Below are 17,142 nucleotides of genomic sequence, written 5' to 3'. Positions count from 1 at the left end.
AGGGAGGTGATCTCACCTAATTCATCCTCATGATGTTGAAGACCTTAATCATGATCTTGGATGCTCAAATTAATGTCGAAGACATCTATGCCTTAGGGCTCTATTTGATCATCACTTGAAAGGGCCTCAATGTCAACCACAAAATGTCTCTCAATATGTTGTTATTTACTATTATTTGAGGGGGAACCTATTTCTTGCTTACTTGGACATAAGGGTAACCTTTTCTTCTTTTTAGGTGGCCTCTTGTCCTCTATCTCTTTCCTCTTCATTCCTCTTATTTGTAACTCCTTATCACTCCCTCCATTCTTCTTCTTGTTTTGGCCTTCTTGTTTTCTAGAACATTCAAGGATTTTTTCACCTGATTCCTCATTAGTTCATATTTCAATGGAATTCTTCTGTCCTTCAAGTTACCCATCTATTGGTTTATCAATGTGCGAGTAAATGGTGTTAAACATGAGTCATTATTGTGTCAAAACTTCATCTTTATTCAACCAAGCTATAGTAGGAATTACATTCTTTCTTGTTCTGTCATGATCACCTTTTCAATAGCATTTGTATTTGCTTAAACTAGCATATCCAAATATCTAAAATGCAATGAATTGGAGAGTAGGGTAACTCAACTATATGAGTTGCTTCTATAGTTGACATTACTTTCATTCATACTAATTGTCAACATACTCTCTTGAAATTTTTGAGCTTGAATTTGTTCTCTAATTATTTGCAGTCAAAATGCTCTTTCCTAGATTTGGCTTGGGCTTGATCACGTAGGGAAAATCTATTTCTATGATGATGTCATTGGCACCTTGTGATCCTTTTTTCATTTTATATAAATTCTAACCATGATTTTTCTATAGCTTTCTTATTTGAATGACATAAATATTGGTATTGGTATTTTATTATGTAACAGCTGAGGCTTTAGCTCAATAGGTTAATAAAGATCATTTAGAGGAGGGTCTCATTTATCCACCATTTTAAAATATTAGAAAAATATCAGTGTATATATTTGCATAAGTTGCCACAATGTCCAATCATCAACAATTTTTTTAAGAAAATAGGATTGTACAGACAGATGCATGACAAGAGAAAAATATGTGTGCAAGCTTGGTCTCAAGTCTATACTTTGATTTTTCCATATTATTCTATTGTAATATTCCCTACCTTCCCTTAGGAAACTCATGAAGTTTTTCTCTAATTAGAGAGAGGTATGGTCAGATTTGTTCATTTGAAATATTTTGCTAGTTTTTGTGTATGTTCTTTATCTGGTTTCCCCTTTAAAAGTTTTTGTGCACAAGATATTTAAAGAAAAAAACACTTCTAACAAGATTCTTACCCTCCAATTTATTGCATTTAAGATATTAAGATATTGGGATTTGTCATGGTCACCTTGGAAATAGCATGTGATCACCTAGGAATTTGTCATGTATTGCATCTACATTTTATTTTCCATTGATTATAAGAGTGTTTCAAGGTTTGGAATCACTTCAATATCCTTTGTGTGGTTTAGAGGTAATTTCATTTTGGTAGAGGCTTCTGCAAGGGAATGAGCCTCATGATTATGGCATTTACATATAAGCAGAACTTAATTCTTCAACTCCTTTAACTCAACTATTCACTGAGGTTATTCTTTCAATAGTGAGAATAGATGCTACAAATTCCTAGGAGCCAAGGGACCCTAAACCTATGCTACATTTTCTAGAGACACAGGAGAAGTTACTACCAAATTCAGTACTTCATAACATTCTAGATCATATAGAGATGCCCAAATTAACAACAATAGATACTTGGGATCCTCATAGGGAAACTGTGCCATATATGCATGGTTACATCCTTGGCTATGATTGTTTAGGCCAACACATGCAATCTTTATATACAATCATTTTTTATAAGTTGGGGAATGCACTTAATGCCTGACATGCAAGTGATGCATCTACATATGCAATTTTATCACCTTGAAAAACTATATTTGATCCTGCTAGTTGGGAACAACTGATTATTCATTTGATTGTACCTAATTTGATGACAGTTCTATAGGAATTTGTAATCAACCCAACTAATTAGAAACTAGACCAATTTAACTAGGTTATGGCTTGTTTCTTTCTAAAAAATCTACTATGATGTGATTTTATAAAATTTCTTGCAAACTCTACCCATGTTTGTGGTATGCATTATTTTTGTGTAGGATTTTGAGCTAAGTCACTTAGCACATGTTGAGTGAGTTTTACTATTTTATTATTTAGATTTTGGAATATATATGCAACTAGATCAATTTTTTTGTGGTGCTAATATGTAATTAGCACCTTAAAAAAGATCTCTCTATATATAAAAAGACTACAAGTTGTGAAATTTTTCATGTATTGCATCTGCATTTTCTTTTCCATTGCTTATAAGAACATTTCAAGGTTGGGAACCACTTCAAAATACTTTTCATGGTTTAGAGGTAATGTCATTGTGGAAGAGGATTCTGCAAGGGAATGAGCCTTCTGATTATGGCATTTATACATAGAAGTAGAACTTGCTTATTCAACTCCTTGCACTCAACTCTTCACTAAAGTTATTCTTCCAATAGTGAGAATATATGCTATAAATTCATGGGAGCCAAGGGGCCTTGAACCTATGTTACATTTTCTGGAGACATGGGATAATTTTCTATAGGCTTTAGTACTTCATAACATTCTAGGTCACATAGTGATGCCCAAATTAACAACAACAATAGATGCTAGGATCCTTGTAGGGAAACTCCAATATATGCATGGTTACATCCTTGGCTTCAATTTTTGGGCCTATCTATGGAACCCTTATATCCAACCATTCGTTATAAGTTGGGGAATGCACTTCATGCCTAGCATGCAAGTGATGCATCTGCATGTGCAATATTACCACCTTCAAAAATTATATTTGGCCTTGCTAGCTAGGAACAACTGATTGTTCATTTTACTATACCCAATCTGATGATAGTTCTACAAGAATTTGTAATCAACCTAGCTAATCAGAAACTAGACTAATTTAATTCGGTTATGACTTGTTTCTTTCTAAAAATATCTACTATGATATGTTTTTGTAAAATTTCTTGCAAACTCTACCCATTTTTCATGGTTTACATTATTTTTGTGTAGGATCTTGAGGTAAGTCACTAAGCACAGGTTGAGTGAGTTTTATTGTTTTATTATTTGGATTCTAGAATATGTATATAGTTGGATGAATTTTGTTGTTGTGAGATAATATGTAATAAGCACCTTAAAAAAGATCTCTCTAAATATATAAAGACATACACATTTACAATGAAATATGAAGACATACATGTTTAGAAGGAAAAGAAAAGAACATTTACATACATATCTCTTCTCACCCTTGAAGAAAATTACAGAGCAAGGGCACATAGAACACAAGGCACTACTACATTTGACCTCATTTTTCTACCAAAAATTTTGACCATGAACTAAAAAAATTTGGGTTGGTCAGAATGTAGAAGGTAAAAATTTCTTTTTTTTACATCTAAACCCCATGTTGGTCAAAATTTCAACCAACACGGGGCTTAGATGTAAAAAACAAAAACATTTTCACGTGTGCGGGTTCATTTGCATTTTGTTGGTTTTGATCATAGCGGGCATTGAGGGAATGGAGATTGTTGCTACAGATTTTTTTTCTATTGTCCAGGTAAGTGTGGACTTATCCGATCTGAACAACTTTACATGCATGATCTGAACAACTTGTTATAGACAAAATTGTGAGTTTCGATCCATACCTGCAAAGTCAATACGTGGGTTCATGTGTTTATTAGCAGTTTTAAATCGAGGGTTTATTATTTTTGTTTTACCAATGTGTAATCTCACTACAATACATTTTAAATTAGAGGCACAATCCCTAACTCTGTGAAGGAGTTTGAATGACATTGGTTTTCCTACATCCATAGCGGCACTCATGGTGGTGAATGAGATCTCTGCCTCCATTTTCCCCACTACATCTTCCATTGGTCATGGATCCAAAACCCCCCTTAAAAAGGTTACACATTTCTGCTTTACTTGTCTCTCCCCATATATACTTGCGGTCATCAATATCAAAATCTTTTCCCTCTAAATTGAAGCTTATGTTTCTCATATTGATCACTGTATCTTGGGTGATCAATCAAGAGCTGGCAGAAGTAACCACAAGACTGGCATCTAGTGTCACAATGGTCCACAGAATCTTCATTTTTAGTGTGAACATGTGGACCTTCATGTTTTCTTTCATAGGGAGGAATGGGAATGCCATAGCACTTGTGTAGGCCATTTTTCTCTGACAAAAGTTCATACTCAAAGGACCCCATTTGGCCTGAAAACCCCTAGTTCATTTCACTACCTCAGAGAAGATTTCACATATTCCCGACATCTCATATTCATGGCTGCAAACATGCTCATTTCCACACAAATGGTCTGCATTTTGATCCAAATCATGGAAGTGATCTTTGATACCACATGTCCTACTACAATCATCTATCATGCACTTGCTCTGGCAATATCTCTTGTAATACCAACGCATTTTATGGTTGGATTCAATAGCCACAACATAGGGATTATTGCACCCTAGAAGAGAACATTTTGTGCTGGAAATGTGTTGAGAACTGCATTTATGCTGGCCCAGGTGCCCTGGCTCGAGAGAACATTGCTCGTTAAAATTTGAAGACATATCACATAAGTAGTAGCTCTTGCCACATGTATGATTTTTCTTTTTGCAATTGTGATTTCCTTCATGCCCTGCTAAATCCCCACATAAGCTTAAGCTATCTCCTTCTCGAGCACAATAACTATAATTTTCTATACACAAATGGCTCCCCATTCAAGAATGTTGATCATTGTGGCCTTTGTCCATCACACACCTCTAGAAGCAAGTAGAACATTTGCATCCACAAACTGATAGGCCTTACTTTACTTTGTTAAGAGCTACATCAGCCTCTAGCTACAATCTTTGGACCTCATCATTATTAGAGAAATCTATGGTGTCTGGACTTATCCCCTAGTGAACTCTTGCATACCTTCTATCTGCCAATGCCTCCAGGAAGCTCTCAAATGATGAATGCCACTCCTTGCTGTTGCTATTGTTTTGGGGTAAAGAAATCTCCAATTTTAACCTGATTTGAGAAAAAATGTCTCTTATAGTAGCACAATTTTTTGACACTGTACACAGTGAGAGATACAATCCTAAATCTCTTAAGTTCCATGAAGAGTCGGCAACAACAAAAGGAAAATAAAAAACTTCTTCCTATATGTAAAAATTATACAAAAACCTTCAATTCTCCATTTGTGTTTGTCACAGAAAGGTATCCCATGTGGACTGCAAATATGAGATTTTTCCTCAGAATTTGAACTATCATAGTGACTCACTTGGTGTTAATAGAAGTCCAGTCTTTGGTTGCAATTTGGACTATTATAAGCTTCAGATCCCTCATGAAGGTGAATCCACTATCATAGAAAGAATCAATTCTTTCTACCACTATTTTTGCTATTTCACTCAGACTCTCTCCATAATACTCTGATCTATTATAAGGAGCCATGGAAGCAAATCTTGACCTTTTCGTCATACATTTTCAAAATGAAATTCTCATGCGATTGGCTGTATAATTTAGAAATCTTCTGATGAAACTCTTGCATAAGATGTTCTACATTGAATTTTTCCACATCCTTGATGGCGATGTAAAATAGGCCTTTACATAACATTTTGTCCTACTTTAGCAGATTGATCCCACTTCGAGTCTATAACCAATTGAAAGAGACTTCTATGTCTTTATCTAAGTCGAAATCCTATAATACCAAAAGAAATTTCATGGTAGAAGAGAAAATTATTTTAGAAGTTCGAGTTTTGTTCTAACACTCTTTTTGCAAATCTATGAACACGTACCAAAGAATATTCGTGCACTCTATAGTGTCATTACCCATTGAAAAGCCAATTCAATATCATGCTATGATCTTTACTCAGGAGTAGCCAATGAAGCAGGAGTCAATGAATGATGAACTGAGCACACCCAAATGTGATATCCATGTTGAGCATAATCAAATTTCAAAGTATGACGACATGACGATTAAATAGGGTAGCAACCAGATACAATGATAGAAGATTAATGGCATGAATATGTAGATACAGTGATCATAGATGAATCTAAAGTGTCTCTACATGACAATAGTAATAATAGGAAGGAAACATTGATGAATTATATTAATAACTTCTACACGACTGAAGAAAATCAAGTCACATGTGTAGAAGTGTTTGTATCTAGGTATAGATGAGATTAAATATCATATGACAAAATGCATGAATGCTATATTGAAGCCAAAGACTACAACGGCAACAAATAAAAGGTACCATGTTATAAAGCTACATACTCTATTAATAGAAAATATTGATGTATGACTTGGAGCAGAAGACCAAACATAGTATCTATATGAATCAAGATACATGGTGTCATGAAATCTATAAAGGCCAGAGATAAGTAGGGATTAGAGATAATACAGAACCCTAATTTAAGGCAACATAATAGCAAGAAGCATCAACGGCCAAATAAATAAGATAAGTAGCATGCATAATGGTTTAAATACATACCCAGAGAAAGTAATGTAGAAAATACCATAAGAGTCACCCTTCGAATAAAGATGTACCTACCAACAAAGCAATATGCTACAGCAACCATCTATCTACACACGTCATAGCTATATATTGATTTGTGATTATGAGAAGATTCATTGGTGTCTATATTGCTGACATACTCATTGATATCTAATAAACTACTGCATACTAAACCAACAAACATTTAAACTATCATATGCTTTGTCAAGTGGCGATAGGAAATGTGAAATATTTGAGCCAAGTGTGGATGACTTGGATATAAGAAATTGTCCACCGTGAAAACAATAACTTGCTTATTAAAAAACAAAATAGAGACATCTGCCTTGCTTTAATTGATACAACTTAAATTATCAAATGGATTTGTGCTAATAATAATTGAGTGAACTCTAAAAAGGTATGATGACAGTGACTGAATGAAGAACACCTTTCATTATGATCTATCGGTTAGAATGCGAAACGTTAGGGCACATATCATGATTGGTATTGTTAATATAAGATTCAACATCAGCATCAATCATTTCTACATCTGCAAGTAGAACTTCAGTTTTAGCCCATTCATCAAAATAGGAAATACTATCAAATATATACAATTCAAGAGGAAAATATCAAATGTCCTAAAAGGGAACATTACAAGTGACCCATAGAAAGGATCGAGTGATGAGGTCTTTCCAAGGAAGATTGCAAGGTCTGCATATAAACTAAGAAATCGAGCCATAAATGAAGGAACCATCATTGTTAGCAAACTAAATACTGAAACATATTGGACAACATGTTACTGGTGATAGGTTTCCCTACAATATCATGTTAATCAAACATTAAATAGATGCATTGTTCAAACATTTAAAAAGATTAGACATGTGGAACCTTAAAAAGAAGAGGATGAACTGACCATCTTGGAATCCCAACTCACATCAAATTGAAGTTATCAAAGGAGATTGGTATTGGATACACCATAAATAATATTTATTCCTCTTCTAACATTCTGTCAATAGACATATAAATGTCATTGGAAATAGAAGAACACATCTACAAGTTAAGCAGATGTCTAAGAGTGATCAAACAAATATCTGAAATAGAAGTTTGTAAAAATGTATCTTATGTTGTCAATTTTGTTAGTTGGCTGAGCTTAAGCAAGTGGTATATTCTACTAAATTTGGTCACTATTTACTTGGAAGGTCATTAGTCGATATTGCAATTTTTGATCTTCATAGTGAACTGCCATTTCAAATACAGCCTATGCAAATCCAATTGAAATCTTGTAAAAGCTTGTAGAAGACAGTCTTAATTTTAAAGAAAATCATAATTACCTTGAGGAAATGTTCTGTAAAATTGGATAGTAGAATGAGATGTGGTAGTCAAATTTGACATGAGCCCCAAGGTCACATGGGTCATTCCATCCATAGCTAAAATCCCATCCTGAAACTCATCCCATCCTTCAAGTCTAAAGAAGGAACATTGGTATTGAAGCTTGGGGTCTTTTTTTTTGAACTTATAAAAGATATCCTTCAATTTTGGGATAGATCTGTCATACATAACCTTATTTGTAAATGACAGATTTGTAATTTGTGAGTCAATATTTTACCTTTTTTTGATTTGTTGCTGACATGCATAATATGGTTATAGAGTTGCATGGAGTTAGCATTGGCCTCTGTGAACAAACATGGCCCTTTTGGGGGCTATGAGAAGACATGGATGTTTGGGGTTTTGTATTTTATAGTCACTATGTGATTTTAGAATGGTCTTTCTTGGCTGTCTTGTTTGACAATTTTACCAAAATATCACAAAAAATTGAGCTCCATTCCTTATAAATGGAAGAGCAACCATATAATTGCTTACATCACTACAATTAAAAAACCAGCTAATTGCTGAAACATTTGCTTGTCTTATTACCAAAAACCATCTCGATGTTGATGTGCTTTTAAAACTAATTGAAACCTTGTAGTCACTATAAATTCAAATGCTCAATTGCTAAAACATTAGCTCTTCAACTTTTTATTAAATACTCAATTACTAATATTGATGTTGATTTAAAACTAATCCATGAAATTTCTTCCATTGGTGTAATTTAAATACCCAATTACTGAAACATTAACTCTTTAACGTTTTATGAGCTTTCAATATTTAATCAAATACCACTTTGATATTGATGTGATTAAAAAACTAATTGGAACCATTTGTTTGGTAAATCAAAGATGGCCATGCAACTGAATTTAATGTTTGAAATCAACTAAAATTTATTTTGGAATGAGAGAGAAACTCAAATTTGAGAGTAGCTTTAGAAAAGAAGCATTCTCACACACACGTGCACTTTTCTTCACCACTTAAACCCATTCCTCTTTTTGGGATAACAAGATACAGTCTTCCGCCATCTCCACCTATGTCTTTTAGTGATGAGGAGGATATTTTTAGCTCTTCAAAGTGAAAGACTTCAATAAATGATGTAGGACCTCTATCACCTTCTCATTTACAACAAGATATTAAGCATTTTATGTGTGGTGGAAAGAAAACATCTCAATTTATAGATTTAGTAAGGGCCAAAAAGCTTGATGATGAATCCAGAAGCTCCACAGATCATTCAGAGGACTGCACAAAGTCATCTAGAAGGATAGCTTTGCATATCAATGAGGAAGTGAAGAAGCCACATGTATTAAGTGGTCATTCAAAAGAGAGCGAGCATCCACTTGACTATACTGACCATCCAAGTCCTAAAAAATATGATGCAAGTGACAGTGAACAAGTAGGCTGCATGTAAACTTACATGATGGAAGAGAGCTTCTTGAGTTTTGATAGCTATTGCAAGTATCCTAGGTCACTTCATGAAAATGTTAGAAAAATGTACAGATCATTACATGTACCAATTCCTCAGCCCCTTTTTTCATTATTGGACCTTGCAAATATCACCAAGCGACCTAAAATTTGAAACTCTCAAAGTTAATCAGATGAAAAGAAATCACTGTGGCTTCTCATTCAAACTTCTTTCCTATTCATTTGCTAGATAAAAATTGGAGTCTAGATTAAGATAGTAGCATTTCATTCTATTATTCATTATTATAATGATTTTGTAAATTACCTCATTCTATGTACTACGATAATTATATTTTCTTATCAAGAATGTCATGACACTCAATTTCTTCAGCTCAGTGGGGCTAGTTGTATACTAGTTGAAACATTTAGTTGTACTCCAATGTAATCCAGTCTGAAATTTAGTCAAATATTCATTGTTAAAAAGCTATTATTATTCTATGTAATATCATATATTTTTTGAATTCAAGTGCATTTAATATCGACTCAGTCTTCATGCTTATTAGCCAGAAATAATATTAGAAAGAAATTATGTAAAATTTGGCAGCATGGAGTTCCTGACATTTGCTACAATGAATGTTTAAAAGAGAGAAATTCTTATGAATAGCTAAATAGTTATATCTTCCAGATCAACATGGTTATATCTTCTAGATCAACAAGACCTGAACATTAGTAATGCATTTAAGCACCATACTTGAAAAGGGGTTTTCATTTGTCTTATCAAAAGAAGTTTCCTTGAATTTAAGAAAAGGATTTGACAAATGTTTCTTTTGCATATGGTACCCATGTGGTGATACATAACATAATTAATTGTACTTGGCACAAATACAAATGTCAGTTTCACTACCATTTTTGTGAACAATATATTTGTTGTGCTCGCAATCAATGTCCCTTAGTAATGTTTTTCATCCTAATTGTATAAACTAAGTCTTTTCTTGTGAACCATATTGAATTAAAGTATGCTTTTCCTTGAACAGTGTTGTTATGATTTTAGCAGATGTATAAACTATCATTGTTGGAGCTCTATTTCTCATGACAGATTTTGAGTTTTTGATCACTTCATGTATAAATCTTTTAGGCTCTGAAGAAATTTCTAGATGGAGATGCCATATTACATTAGATCCAAAAATAAACAAAAACCCTATTGCAAACTTGGTGATAGAGAAAGTGTCATTAAGGAGTGGTTCAAAGGCTTGGCAGTGATTTGATTTTGATCAATCAGGTACGTGTCATGTATCCAGACTCTGTCTACTAAGAATTTAGCTCTTGTTTATGGACTATTATTATTATGAACTTGATAAGTTTATATAATTCATTTCTCTATTAAAAATTTCTATTACATTTTGGTTTTCTTTGTGTTGTACATAATCCAAATTAAACCCATTTAATTCTTATTACAAGGCCGCATCAACCTTACACTTGAAAAATGAAGAGGAAGCCTCATGTTATAAGAGTAGAACCACAAGAGCCATAGGAGAATGTCGAAGATAGTCATGATGTGCCTATTAGCATCATGACTATCTTTGGAATTCTCCTATGGCTCGTAAGGGAGATCAGTTAGCGAAGATGCTCTATTAGCTTTTAATATGCTTCATAGATGAGATTGCATTATATGAGATTCATTACTACACTCAGGAATGGGCTCATCTTCAATCTTCAGAAGATTGAAGATGAGCCCATTCTGAGTGTAGTAATGAATCTCAAAGCTCCTTCAGCCTGAGCATATGATGTCTTTCAGACAATCTTTCTGAAGCTGCATCAACACTGTATCCTTCAGGTGTTTGATTCTTCATCTTTCTTCTTTATTATTCTACAGAACAATTCTTATGGTTTAAGTTTTTTAGCATCAATTTGTAATTTCAGTCAGAAATCTCTATATATCTTTTCTTGCCAAACAGGGTTGCTTATTTTTTATGTAAATGTCTTTTCTTTTGCAGCTTGGAATTGAATTCACCACCAATGTTCTTTATACTTAGCCAATAATATATTTGTACCAAGTATAGTGCATTGTAATGGTATTGTTCATACAATGTTGATGTTTACTCAAGAAGACTATTTTTATTTAGTTTTATTCGCCAAGTTTCCTTTTCAGTTTGATTTTGAGCTGGTGATGCTTGAGACTCAAATGCCTACAAATGCTTCATGTAGTGTCCAGTCTCAAGCCCTGATCACTAGGCAAGCTCCTAGCTCTTATTACAGTTTGCTTACTACAATGTCACATCTAGTTTGCATGTGATTCTACTAACCTAAAGGATCCTTAACCACAAACAATAGTAGTCTCCTCTGCCCAAGATAATACAACTTTGTTTGGATTTAAATAAGAAAATCATAGCAACATTATTAGTGAGGATTTGTGTCTGATCAGAAACTTCTTATCTAAGAAAGCCATCTTGAGGGTTGTGAGCTTGTTTACTTCTCCTTTACATCAAAGGTTTAATGTGAGCATGTTGCTAAGACCCTGCCCAAGGTTACAAATGCAAAGTGAACTAGTTTTTAATGCTTCTCACTAGCAATAAAGCATGTTTTATTAGCCCATTATCTAGCTGGTTCACCTTTATTTCAAATTTAATGTAGGGATGAGGAGCTTCTTGGTCAGGGTCTTGCATTGAATGATGAATTAGATTGTGTGCTAGGGAAACACAACTCCATTACTACAGGGTCTCTTGTTACGTGAAAAAGAACATCAACTCATGTAGCTCCTCTTGTCAGTGTCAACCATGAGGAAGATGATATTGAGGATAATTTAACACAACTAGCTCACAGCTAGCTTATTTGTGAATGGCTAGTTCTTATAGAAATGTGATTGTTGATTTAAACAAGTGGTAATTTAGTATTTTTGAAAGTGTCTACAGAAGCTTTGCCAAGATGTTTCTTACACATGCCATGGGTTTGTGTAATTTTTAAATAATGTAGTTACTCATCAAATTCTTTCAACTAGTTCATTTCATCTATTAAATCCATGTACTATGATTTGACAAGCTTCTATAGATAAAAATAAAAAGAGAAATAACAATATTTTATGCATTGTAGGTCAAGATCCAGTGCACAAGCTCATCAGAGAGTTGATAACACTGAAAATAATCAGTGAATAGCTCGACTCCCATTGATACCTCCACCACCAGGACTTTAAAATATTGATACTCATGGCCAGCAAACTGAGCAGACAATGGATTTCCTCAGTGCTAATGCTTATGAGTCACCAACTGCTATAGACTTCTTATCTGTAAAATGCAATGAGGTAACTTCACCCAGTAAAAGCAGAAGTTTTTAAAAATTAGAGGTTGTTCTCTGGGATGGTTTGTACTACATATCTTCAAGTTTCTTGCTACAAGTGATGTTTTAGGTGTAGCATTAGTTTTATTGAAGCCATTGTATAGTCTTTTGTTCAACTGAGGTTTAGTACTCATTATGTGCTATATTATTCCTAGTGCAATGCAATTTAATTTATTTTTTTGTTACTTTTTTTTTTTTTTTTTCTGATATGACATTCCTTTTGAAAATTTTTATATTGAAACAAAATTATGTTCTTACCTAGAAGGTAAATGATTTTAGTAACAATGCCAAAAGATCCATATATATATATATATATATATATATATATATATATATATATATATATATATATATATATATATATATATATATATATATATATATTGCAATGTATTGTTGAAGCTTGTTCTATTTCAGATCTCAAGTAGTGTGTGAGCATTATCTTTTCTTATCATAGTATTTGTGGGAAGTAATTGCCTATGTGGCCTTGCACTATTCTCTAGTTCACAATTTGATTGTGGCATTTTGTTTGAAGCAAAGCTTTATAATTACAAATCATGCTTAGAAAACCATTCCAAATTTTTGCAAGTTCTTCATTCACCATTGTTTTCATTGGTAGTTTATTCACCAGGTGACTTCAAATCATTGTGTTGTATTTGCAATGATTTAGTAATTGAAGCTTGGTTCCCTAATAACAGTATTTGGGACTTAACTGAAATTAAATAAACAAGAGAAGACTTTAGCATATGGATGCTAGATAGTGAGGTATAATCTATTGATCACTTTTGCAAAAGGATAATTGAGATTCTTTTTTTATTTTTCTGGAATCTGACCATGTGAGGCAATTTATAGGCTGGTACATTCCTTGTAAGAACTGGAATAAAAAAACCACCAAGAAGTTTTTCCCTAAGACTGGCTGATTAGACCAATTCCCATGAACTAGATCACTTAGTGATTGATTCCGGAGTACAAAGGATTGCAACAACACTTTTTGATGATTTTGGGGGGTTTGGTAAGTATTTCATGGGTAGGAATCTTGTGATGTGACACTTTGCTTGCATGTACTTTCACAATTTAGTGATGAAAATGGCTATGTAAATCTTATATCTCAATAGTTTTGATCTCGATGATGATGTTTAAATCATGGAATCCATCACTTGTTTGACATTGGTTTTCACTTTTCATTTGTTTTCATTTTAGCATGATTCTATTTCAAAAAAACATCTGTACACTTCCCTCACACCTTCCCTATCACTAGAGAGACAGTAATTAGATAAGAAAGGAGCCCCTGCCTCTCACCTGCCTAGAGAAAGAGAGAACTATTACATAGATAACTAGACAAGAAAGGATCTCCCTCACCTCCCCTTTCCAGAGAGAAGGTAACTTTCCACATTTCAAATGTGGATTATACGTCTAAACTATTGCATAGAGAGAGAGGGGGGCAGGCTGTTGCAAAACTATTGCATAGCCAAGGAGACAATAAAGGACCCTCCTTGTCTCCCCTGCCCCCACATGTGAGAGAGAACACTATTGCATAGAAAGGTAGGCAATAGAGCAAGAATATGCACTAGAGTTTTCCCTAAACTGGGTGTTCCCAAAGGTAAATAACTAAGGCTGTTCCGCTTGTCTATTTTCATATTTTCATTTGAAAGTATGCATTAGAATTTATTATCAATATCTCGGCATAATATCTATGTTGGTGACTTTGTCCATTGGAATTGGAATGTGGAAGACAGGTATGTGCCAACATTTTATTCTATTTGAGAGCACATGCTTTTCCCTCTTGTTTTATGGTCTATGGCAATCCAAATGACTGTTAGAAAAACCAATCTAAGAATGGTAGAATGATAATACCTTCATGAGTTGATTTATAATCTTGTGTCATTTACATTGAAATATAAGTATAATAGGTTAAATTGTAGGTTCAGTTCGGGGAGGGGTTAGGTACATCTTGTTTGTAGCAACTCATGTTGAAGTAAACCATTAAAGATAATTCTTAGAATAGACAGAAAATCATAAATAGGAGTAATAGTAGCAGATACCTTATAATGGAGTACCAATTTGACAAAGAACTTCCATGGAAGGAAAATATTGGGATTTGTTAACAGGGTTTGGTAGATAGATTTGTTAAAAAACTAGGATTGAATTCATTTTGGATTCTGCATAATTTCATATGACAAATTAAATTGTTGTTAATTCATTTTGGATTCTGCATAATTTATTTTCAATTTTCGACATAGCTTTTACATAATTAACATTGAAAAAACTAATTTATTGTCAAGATAATCAATCTGTGAAAAGGTCATCTAGTTTTCCAAGCTAAAAGCATTTCCAATTCCACAGAGTAACTGATTTTCATAGTTATGCCTGATGGCAATACAAGACACAGTTTGGTTGCTTTGGTGTAACAACCTCAAAAATTGGGGTAGTGTCGAATGTGTGTGTTGTGAGTTTTACACTACTTTTGCATGGGGTTGCTTAAACCAACACCACCAAAGTGGCAGAAGATGCCATAGATGTTGTACATGTTTAATCTTCCATAGATTCATCGCTTCCCTTACCTCACCATGATTCCTTATGTAAAGGACTACTAATTGCTTAGTAAGGTTTGTCAAACATTAGGGTTATTATATTGCATATTAGTTTGACAAGAAAAATGGTAAGCAGTTTCTAATTCTTTTCCCCTATCTTAATATTTTAGTATATAAGAATATAAACTGAAAGAACCATCTCTTTAATACATTGCGTTAACAAATTACATTTGTATGATATATTTTAGAGAAAAATGACAATTTGTTTGATTTTTCTTTATGGGCAGGTTTTACAAGTTATGCTCCTCCACTCGATAACAAGAATACCAAAGATAAAATTGTATTCAATCACATTGGATAAGGGTCAAAGTATTTCCAAGTATAAAGAAAATCACTTTTTCCTATTTTATTCAAATCATTTGCAAGGTATAATAGTGCTTCAATCATTTTTGGGAAAATAATTCTATTAATTTTCTTGCTGTCAAGATTCATTTTGTAATAGCTTCATCATGGCACCCTAGATGCATGTTTCTTAAATCCTTAATATAATACTTCATGGCTTGATCAAGCATTTGTAATTTCTCATTATCAAATAAATTATAAATATCAATTCACAAGCGAGCATCATCAAGACCCAAAAAAGTTGCTTTCTAATGATAATAAAGAACATAGTTGAGCATGGATAAAATTTCATAGTTTTTTCCCTAAATCACATCACATAATAGTCTATTTAATTTATATCAATAAATCATTATTAAGCATCAACACCAACTGGAGTATTTTTCATTTCAACATATTCTTGCCCCATAAGTGCCGATGCTGAAAGGTAGTTCTTTTCATATGTAGGAGATAATTTTCAAATCAAATCAGATTGTGATATTACTACTAGGATTTAACTATGTAGCTTTTGAGTCCAACTCATTGACTCATATTTCATGAGTAGTAATTCAATATGAATCCATCTCTCTTGAGAATAAATGGAACACTTAGTACTCATTAGATCTAGGTGATGGTCATATAGGTGAAGCACAGGGACTTCACGGGGGGTTACCGATCCTAGTACTACTCCAGCTTGAGTGTGCTTAACTACGAAGTTTCCTCCAGATAGTTCTTTTTCATCTTTATTGCCCAAATGAAATACAAAACAACCTTTTCATGCTGACCTTTGAGACTACAATAATTTCAAATTATAAAATTGGACTTAGGCCTATATATTTCAGTAAAAAAATGCTTTATGTGCTAGGTAGAGAAGTAAATAATTCTTTTACATATTATATGTTTGTAAAGATATCCATACTGTCAATATGATAGGCGTCATACTTGAGAATATCCCTATATAAGATTTCATCTCTGTTATAATCACTTGAATTATAAAATATTGATGTTGATATGACCTGAAATATACTCTCTGAAAGGAAATATTCCTGTAACATCATATATTTTTCTAAACCTTCAATAATTTTGTGGAGTTCCAAATAAGCACTTACAAGAACAAAAATCTTTCATCCAATAATCTTTCAACTCAAGCCTATTTAGGATACTAATATTTGTACATAAAGCCTATAGCTCAAGCCAGACACTCTAGCTCCATGTATATGCATTAAAAGATATCACAAGAACATCACAGGCTGATTTATCCTTTCCATATTTATATAGCACAATGCCATACAAGTACATTTTGAATGCATCAAGAGTGTCATTACTCTAAGTACTAGATAATTCTTCTTCCAATCAAATGGCTAACCCAAATGAAAAGAAGTAGTTGAGGTTTGATATGAGGCAGCCTACAACCTTAACACTCTCTTACAGGAAATTGCACTTATAAAAAAAGTGGCAGTTCCTATGTTTCAGTTCCATCAGTTTCTTCAAACACTGTTGCCTTAAATGAAAAGCCTTAACCGTTGCATGTTGCAGTGTCATTGGCTGCATGGGCTCTTGCTAG

General features: G+C 33.4%; 1 pseudogene; it reads right to left on the bottom strand.

The window, feature by feature from the left end:
* Positions 1 to 15,548: 15,548 nt before the first annotated feature.
* On the bottom strand, positions 15,549 to 16,931 carry LOC149555900 (anaphase-promoting complex subunit 8-like; annotated as a pseudogene).
* Positions 16,932 to 17,142: the final 211 nt, after the last annotated feature.

This window comes from Cupressus sempervirens, chromosome 5, assembly GCF_028749045.1.
Source record: "Cupressus sempervirens isolate cs-2001-9-10 chromosome 5, ASM2874904v1, whole genome shotgun sequence".
NCBI lineage: Eukaryota > Viridiplantae > Streptophyta > Pinopsida > Cupressales > Cupressaceae > Cupressus > Cupressus sempervirens.
This window is presented reverse-complemented; position numbering and strand designations above follow the sequence as displayed.